The sequence below is a fragment of the Chiloscyllium plagiosum genome, chromosome 26, assembly GCF_004010195.1.
Source record: "Chiloscyllium plagiosum isolate BGI_BamShark_2017 chromosome 26, ASM401019v2, whole genome shotgun sequence".
In the NCBI taxonomy this organism is placed as follows: domain Eukaryota; kingdom Metazoa; phylum Chordata; class Chondrichthyes; order Orectolobiformes; family Hemiscylliidae; genus Chiloscyllium; species Chiloscyllium plagiosum.
Window position 1 is genome coordinate 7,586,966 of NC_057735.1, and position 9,502 is coordinate 7,596,467.

The following is a 9,502-nucleotide window of genomic DNA, read 5'->3' on the forward strand; positions in this document are numbered from 1 at the left end:
CACACACACACATATAGGTTTATGGGGTGAATTTTACCAAAACTGCATGAATCCATGTTGGATTCTGTAAATCTGTTTTTTAGATTATAATCAGTCTGAACATGGTGGCACAGGGCACCTCACACCTTAAATGCATTATCTGGGCTGACATGACACCAATTGTTAAAGTTCACTTGAGAATGCAACTTTAAAAAAGTTCTGTGACTTACGTATGAAAGAACTTAAACCAACATGTTCATTCCAAAAGATGAGAGACTTAACAAACAATCCAGGTCTTTTTCAATATAGAATTTCAGTTACATCACACTGTAAACATTTGCTATAAATATTGTCTTACGATTTTATACTCCACAACCACCTGATGAAGGAGCAGTGCTCCGAAAGCCAGTGCTTCCAATTAAACCTGTTGGACTATAACCTGGTGTTGTGTGATTTTTAACTTTGTACACCCCAGTCCAACACCAGTATCTCCAAACCAGTTTCTGTTCTGGAATCTAGAAGATTTTCTGACTGCGATACTTACATCATTTAATAGGGGGAGCCATTGGATTAAAGTACAGCAAACTTGATTAACTGGCAAAAACTATATCCCTCAAATACCGGAAAGTTTACTGTATTGTTCTGTCCAATTTATTTATAATTTTAATTCATTTATTTATGTAAATATACTTGTTGTTCATTCGAATGAGCACACAAAACATTAACAGATAATTCAATTTTGATTCAATTTCTGCCACGATGTTTGAGTAGTCAGTTGAGGGTGCAAATGAGAAGGCTGTCTGCCAGTAAGTTTTATCGAAGGCAAGATTTGGAGATGCCGCTGTTGGACTGGGGTGTACAAAGTTAAAAGTCACACAACACTAGGTCATAGTCCAACAGGTTTAATTGGAAGCACACTAGCTTTCGGAGCGACGCTCCTTCATCAGGTGGTTGTGACAGGCGGCGCTCCGAAAGCTAGTGTGCTTCCAATTAAACCTGTTGGACTATAACCTGGTGTTGTGTGATTTTTAACTTTATCTAAGGCAAGGTTGCATTATTATTTAAATGATTACTGCTGTAAATAAAGTATGACAGTGATGTGTATACCTCTTGCATTGCATTTCTATTATTCACTGTGTGTGTTTACATTGATTATGTGGACCTCTTGATCAACCAGCACACTCCTGGTCCCATAGGTGCCAGTTAATAAAATGTTTGCTGTACAGGGCGACCCCGGTATCCACAGAATCATTTGCCATGTTTCAGTTATCCGCGGTTTACTGCGACCCGAATATATTGTAAGTAATCTACACTGTAAGTAATCTAATCTAATTATCTAATCTAATCTAATTTAATCTAATATTATAGGGAACCTTCCAGAACCAAGTACAAGGAGGTTGGGGGGGGTGCCAGGAAGATAAATTTCCCATTTAAATGAATGGGTTTGATCCTATGCGTGGTAGGTTCCACGGTAGGTCTTGGAATGTATCCCCCCATGTACAGGGGAATTCATTCCAAGACCTACCGTGGTAGGTCTTGGAATGTATCCCCCCATGTACTGTATAATCATTTTAAGTTTGTGCTGTCACTACTCTCTCAAATCTTCTTCACTCAAACGCTGAATCTCAAGTTACTCGACAGTGCTCACAAATTTAGGACTTCCTTGTGAAGCATAAATTCTTTTTGTCACAATACATATCAGGTAAGAATTCCTCCAGGTCTTCAACACTCTCTGCATATGCAACTCCTGAAGTTCTGCAAGCTGACACAAATCATGAATTCCTTCAGTTGGGGTCTTTCTTCTTGTTCATTGGTGACCACATGTTCAGTTCTCAAAGCCCCTAAGTTTTGGAATTCTCTTACTCAATGGTTCTACCTCCCTCTCTTCCTAAAGGATCAGCCTCTTTGACAACGATATTGGTCGTGTAACCTAATAAATCCTTCTTCAACTTAGTGTCAACTTAATTTGATTACACTCTTAGAAGAGCCTTGCAACTATATTAAAAGAATTGTACAAATGCAAGTTGCTGATGTGTAAATTCTCAATCTTACAATTTAAATTCAAATCTCAATATTAATTTGTTCATTTTATACTTTAACCAACAAGGCACCAGGTAGCAATCTCATACAGGAGATCAGAAAGATATTATGACTAGTGCATTCTTGATTGTGTCACCTCTGTTGATCAGAGTTCACTTGCAAACACTCCGTGTTCTTTCCAAACATATAGATTAATTTTGCTTTCCTGTTACATTGACAATTCTTGCTAATTGTCCTGATGAGTGCAAATGCAAAAGCTGCACATCAATGTATTTTTAACAATACTCAAATTCTGTACTACAAAATGACTATTTATAAACTTTGTTTGAGTTGATGGTCAATAAAGTTGCTGAGGAATCCTCAATAGGTAGGTTTTAAACCTATTTGGCTTACTTTGTTAAAGGGGCACTTTAACATGCATTAATCCCTTAATGATAGGCATCTGCCTAGGCACCTTTAGCGAACCTATCAGCTCAGGCCATATTACTCCCACATTGGTCCTTTAGATGTATAAAGCATGATGCATGATGGTTAAACCAAATTTTGTCAGTCTCATGAAGAGAGCTGTTGAATACCAAGTGTTGCAGATTGGTACACTCTAAGATCATAAATTATTGTCAAGGGTCATACTGAAACTGGAAGATAACCATCTAGCATCCCAAGTGGAAAAAGCCACGATCTACAGCCACGATCCCTAGAATATTTTTCAAACCCCTCAGCCTTCTGCATGACAGAATGTTTGACATAAAATGTAAATATGTATTGAAACTTACAAGCTGTTCTGACAAATGAAGTGAGGCACCTCGTGCTGTAGTGAAAGAAACTAATATGTGTTACACATTATATAACACGTCAGATTTGATATTACGTAGTATAAATTCACAACTTTTCTGAAGAAGGTTTGCTTTATGGGAAAAATGTGCTTAATTGATGTCTTCTTTTACTTATTTCAAGAGAATTTGAAAACAATGATCTTTTTGACTCCATTTTCTCAGTCGGCTATTCACCTGGCATTAAGAGAAACCAATTGGAAAATTCAGAATTCATTCTAAACTGTAAAATTAATCTCATTTATACGGTTAATCAATCAGGTGTGTAGCTGTTTCTTCAAGCTGAGATACTGTTGAGATGCAATCAGGACTGACTTTCTTTCAATGACAGCCACAGAGGGAAGCTCTCTGTTGCTCTGACTGCTGGGGAGAGAAAAATGTGTTGACAGCAGATGCCACCACTGCTGGCTGTCTTTTTCCACTGACACTGATAATAGTGCCTCAGCACTCATATCAGCAAGGCACTAATACTAAACAACAGAAAACCCAAGGACAAACATGAGCTACAACATAGATTTTACTGCTGCATGCTGGTTGTGTCTGTCTTTACATGCGCAATCATATGAAAATTCACCGAAAATAATACATTTCTTCAGTTTGAACATTAAATTGAAATCGCAAACTCCACATTATTTTGTTTAAATTTTTCATTCATGGGATGTTGTCATTGTTGAATGGGTCAGCATTTAGTGCCCTTCCCAAGTTGTTCTTGAGAGGATGGTGGTTAGCTGCTTTCTTAAACAGCTGCAGCTAATTGCTGCAGATAGACCCACAATGTCATTATGATGGGAGTTGCAGGAGTTCGACCTACTGACACTGAAGGAACAGCATTGTATTTCCAAATCAGAATGGTGAGTGGCATGGAGGGAACTTGCTGGTGGTGATTTTCCTATGACTTTGTACTTTGCAGAATAAATAATTTAATAATTAAGTGCAGCTTTTCAATAAAAACAGAACATGATTCATGCTTTTTACTACCTCTTGTTAACATTAAGTGAAAAGTGGGACAGTAAAACATAACATGCCAAGACTTCAAAAAGAGATTTAACAAAATTTTACATCAAAAGACATGGACATTCATTTAATGTAAAAACTCTTAATTTATTAATATTATTCAAAGAATGTTTTAGATATATATCCAATTTTAAATGTCGTTAAGGTGCTTTTACTGTCCTTGATAGTCCTTGTTTTTCAAGTTTCATTGCATAACAAAACTACTGTCAAACTATTAAAGGCTACAGCAATGCCATAAGCTTTTAGACGCAACTGTTTTTCCTCCATTTCTCTGCACCTTCGTAGCACTGCAGCAACAGTGTCAATAAAACCTCCTGTGACTAGGCCTATGGGACACACTTTTACAACCCTCTTTGGAAAATATAAGAAACAGAATGTGTCCTTAGTAATGTGAGCATTCAGCATTCACATCATTCACAAAGTGTGGTTTAGTTTACTCCTCCATGCAGTGGAACATGGAGAACTCTGATAAGGAGGGTCATGGAATGCCTCCACTGATGGCATAGGGAAATTTTACTGAAAAGAGCAGCACAAGCCTTGGCATGCAAATAGAGTACACACAGACACATGCAGGCTGGTGAATACTTACCGTTTCAGGTGAGAGGAAATCAGTTCCATGCCCATGTGGAGCCTATAAGATCTTGATTTATCTTAAGGATTGCTGACTTCAGGTGCTACTTTTAAGTTTGAAACATAGAAACATAGAAGTTGCCTCGATTACTCCTGCTTCCAAAGGTGGCTATCTTCAATCCACGATGATGTGATCAAGATTGCTTGTGACTAGCATTTGCATCCCACCCAGTCAGATAGTGCATGCATCTCACATGCATAATGATATGAATACAGCTGAGTTCAACCTGTTCTGTGAAAGCACCTGATCAATATAAGGGCACCTTAAAGAGTCTCATGTCACTCATAAATAGGCTCCCCCATCCCCCATCCTTACCATGCTCAGACGGAAAAAATACACTATGGGTGTAGTCACAACCATTTTGGATTTCCAGTGTACATTTTAAGTTGCATGCATATGGAAGACAACATAGTTCTGGCTTGACATAGTACCCTGCAGGCTTACTGTGATAATCAAGAGACAGGCCCCCAAACCTCTCTGCTCCTTTCTCCCTGGCATGCCTTATCGAGCCAGTCAACACTGATACTCCAAACATTTCAATGGTCCACTTTAAATTACTATTTTATCTCTCAACATTACCCTGAAGCCCATCATTGAATATTTTCAGGGCAGTGACAGACTCTTGTTGGTCATGATTGTCAGGGCAGGTGGAATTCGAGACATAAACAGATCAGCCAGAATCGTTTTGAATGGTGGAGGAAGCTTAAAGAGCCATATGGCCTCTTTCTGCTCCAAATTCATACCTTAACAGAGCCATGAACATATTTCGTTCAAAACTGCAAACAATCTATTCTACATTATCAATAACAGGGAGCTTTATTTTCCAAATGGTTAAATAGCGGACATATACAAAAAATGAAGACCTTGATGAATAGAAATCAGTACCAAATTAACCAGGAAAGTCTGAGGAAATGCTTGCAAATTTAAAAGCTGATTCAGCTTCCCTATATTTTGTTTGCATATTTGATATAATGTTCATTTGTGTATGTTTTAACTCCACTATAAAAAACTTCAAATTTTAGGGGTTAAAAAGAATTGGGAGAGACTATATTTCAATGAAATCTTTATTCACTGCATTCATACAATTTATTCTCTGACCTAGACGTTACCAGAGAGCAGTGGCATGTCACGTATTTTACTTATGCCACTCAGAGATCAGTTCTTAGAATGGAATGCCTACAATGTGAAAGCAGGCTATTCAGCCCACGGTGACCCTCCAAAGAGCTTCCCATCCTATCTCTGCATTTCCCATGGCTAATCCACATAGCCTGGACACCACAGGCAATTTAGCATGGCCAATCCAGCTAACCTGCACATCTTTGGACTGTGGGAGGAACCAGATAACCCGGAGGGGATGCATGCTGACTCAGGGAGAATACACAAGCTCCACACAGTCACCCAACGGTGGAATCAAACCCTCGTCCCTGCTGCTGCGAGGCAGCAATGCTAACCACTGAAGCCACCATGCCGCCCCAATCATTAGGATAGAAACTCAGAATTTTGTTCCCTTTTTTTTTACAATGTTGACACCTTTTTCAATTGCACTATCCCTTTTCTTGGGTCTGCTGGAAAGAAAAAAAGATACAATTCAATAAGAGGTCATCAAAATGTCAGCATTTCTCAAAGTGCTTTCAAAATTAGGCGTCACTTTTTGCAGTGTTGTCACCACTTCACATAGATTTTTAGAACACAAAGTTCTACAAATATGCATGGAAAAAAGGCTTGTATTAATAATTCACAACTTCAAGCACTTGTCAATAAGAATTTTTGTAGAGTTATCACAATTGCAATGTGGTAGTCAATTTGTGCACTGCAAGACACACAAACAGCAATTTGATAATGTCCAGATTATCTACTTTGATAATGATTTTAGTTGAGGGATAAATATCGGCAAAAGCAATTGTTTGATATCTTAATATAAGAAAATAGAAGGTTTGCTGCTTAGCCTGTTGCCTAGTAGGTGCTAAGCATGATGATTTTTCTGAAACAGGTGTAGGAAGTTAATTTGGAGACTGTGATTGCAGTACTGCTGCAGAGCTAATTATGTCCTTTTTGGGATCTGTTGCTTTTATTCAAACTGAGGCAGAAATTTGAGTCATTTCAGCAGATGTTAATTAAAATGATGTGCAAAACTAATGGTTGCAGTTAGAACTAATAATGGGGGCAAACATAGAAAATAGAATGCCAAATGACACAGGAGGTTATATACAAATAATTAATAGAGAAAAGGAGAGTATATTTTCCATGCAGAAAGCCCACTCGGTTATAATGAGTCAGCGCTCAATGTCATGGGAAGTGTAAATGCAAATTCCTCAAGTATGCAGTGACTTTTTAATAACTGTCACAAGAGGGTCAATAACCTTAAACTTCATTGTACATAGGACATCATAACTACAGTATCTGCCACTCTGGGCATTGATGACCCATAACTATTCCTCATTTGAAATCTGACAAGTGACAACAGTTTTCTAAACATTTGCAATTCTTAATAAAGCAGAAGTTGCAAAATCTACACATTAAATGTTTGTAAGCTTATATAGTTTACTATTTGAATATTTCAAATCAATAATTTGCACAATTGTTTTCCATCCCTTTTAATTTTGTGACTATATATGCAGAGATTCGACAGTGTTAAGAGTTAATACTATAATCCAAATTTAAATCTTCAAAGATTAATCCACCACTGGATTCAATTTCAGAGACTAATTCCATTGTTTGAAGATAATGAAGGGAAGCTCATTAATGCAGTGATTTAAGCATTAGACTCTTATATCTAGGTTCAAATCCAAACAAGATTGATGGAATGATAATTTATCATATAGACATTTCAATCCAGTGTTTAAACAGCAACTTGCATTTATATAGTACCTTTAACATTAAAGATATATGCCCCAAACATTTCACTTGTCACGAGACAACCATCCGCTTCAGGCCAAACAAGGGGAGATTAGAAGAAACTGAAACCTTAGTCTGAGAGATGGATTTTAAAGAAAATATTAAAGGAAGAATGTTGGTGTGATGAAATATGCCTTTAAGAGTAATTTGTTCTGTCCTGTTTCTCTTGAAGAGGAGGGTTGTAATCCTAGTGTAGAACCATCTGCTCCGTGGAAAGCAAAGTCAATAACTTTAGATGCTTTTTTTAGAAGTTAGACAGAAGAAGCATGAGAGGGTGGAGTCTGGCTCACACAGATCCAGGGTTTTACTTTTGTTTTTAGTTGCTGAAGTTGAAGTTGTTAGATACAGCTCTCTCTCGCTGCTGCTGGAAAAAAGCTTGAGTGCTCATCTCTGCTGCTAGACTCATTCTGTTGCTGTTGGAGGAGAGAGAACAAGTGAGGGAAATCAGTTTTGCTGAATTTGTCTTTGTCAAAGATGTGTTTATGGGATGCTGCTAACATTTGGAACAGCTGATGAGTAGTAGTTTAATAATACATTATTTTGTTCAGTATTTTTAAAGAATTAAAGTTATACTAATTTTTCTTTTTTTTTGTTTGTGCTTCAACTGTGGTGTAAGAATAAAGTGTTTCTTTGCTTAAAGCCTAGTAATTTGACCAATTGAATCTCATCTGGAACACAGTGCCTTACACTTGCCTTTAAATAAGATAAATTTGGGGCCTCGGTTATCTCCTTAATATGTTTTGAGCGGATTTGTTCAAGTCCATAATAGATTTCGGGTGAGAATTTCAAGCTCAGGGCATAGACCAATGCTTCACAAACTTTTATTCACATTGATTTAATCTTGAGGTTTGAAAATTATCGCAACTCTCCTCTGGCAGAACTTTGAGAGTTGGTGGGTGGAGGGGGGGGAAGTGGGAGTGCCGTTAGGTGGGTGGAGGGGGGGGAAGTGGGAGTGCCGTTAGACTGTCAATGCAGCTGATGGGACTTGCATAGGATAAGAACTGAAAGTAGCATCTGTTAACCAGCACAAACCAGGAGCTGTCTTGAGTGGCCTGATTCAGGAATCAACAATGCTGTATTTAAGAGGTATACGTATTAATGACAGCACTGTCATCTCAACTGTTTTAATGTAGTTCGAGGTGAACATTGCTGCCTCAGAGCATGCAACACCAAAATAGCAGCTGACAACCTCACCTGGGGTCCTAAACCTCATTTTGGGAAACCATGAACTATACAGCAAAAGGCATGGCCAGCAATGATGGGCCAAAGGTAGAAGAACAAAGATTTCTTTGAGAGTGATATAGTTAAAGAATATTAGAGATAAAGGTAAGGCCATGAAGGAACTTGAACAGAAGGATGAAAATTCACAATTTGAGCTGCTGGGTGACTAGTACTTAGTAGGCAGCACAATGAGTGATGGGAGGTAATGGGTACAGTCAGTTCTTCCATAATGCAATGGTTGCATTCTTGTGCAAAGCTGCGTTATAAAAAAATCACACTTTAGAAACAGCACTTAAAGTGTTGACAATGTAATCACCTTACAGCCAACACGCACTTTAAAAGTTCATGCTCTAGAAATAGTGTCCCGATTTATCTATCACGTTACAGCGAATTCGCGTTGATGAACTGCACGTTATAACAGAATGACCTGGATGTGGAATTTGAGGTTGGATAAATACAGGGATCGGAGTCAGAGTGAGCTGAGGTTAACAGAGGTTGAAGGATGGAGAATGTGAAACTGACCAGGAGAACTTGAAAATAGTTCAAGAAAGCTTTCCTAACCTCAGCTTGCATATAATTCTGAATGCTTTCTGAGATGTCAGCAGCAAAACCAGCACTGGTTTCCCATCTTCAGAAAGATTTTGTGAAACTTGAAAAAGTTCAGAAAAGATTTACAAGGATGTTGCCAAGGTTGGAGGATTGAATAGGCTAGGGTTGTTTTCCCAGGAGCGTTGGAGATTGAGGGGTGACCTTATATAGCGTTATAAGATCATGAGGGGCATGGATAAGATAAGTAGACAAAGTATTTTCCCTGGGGTGGTGGAGTCCAGAACTAAAGGGCATAGGTTTAGGGTGAGAGGGGAAAGATACAAGAGAGCTAAGGGGCAACTTT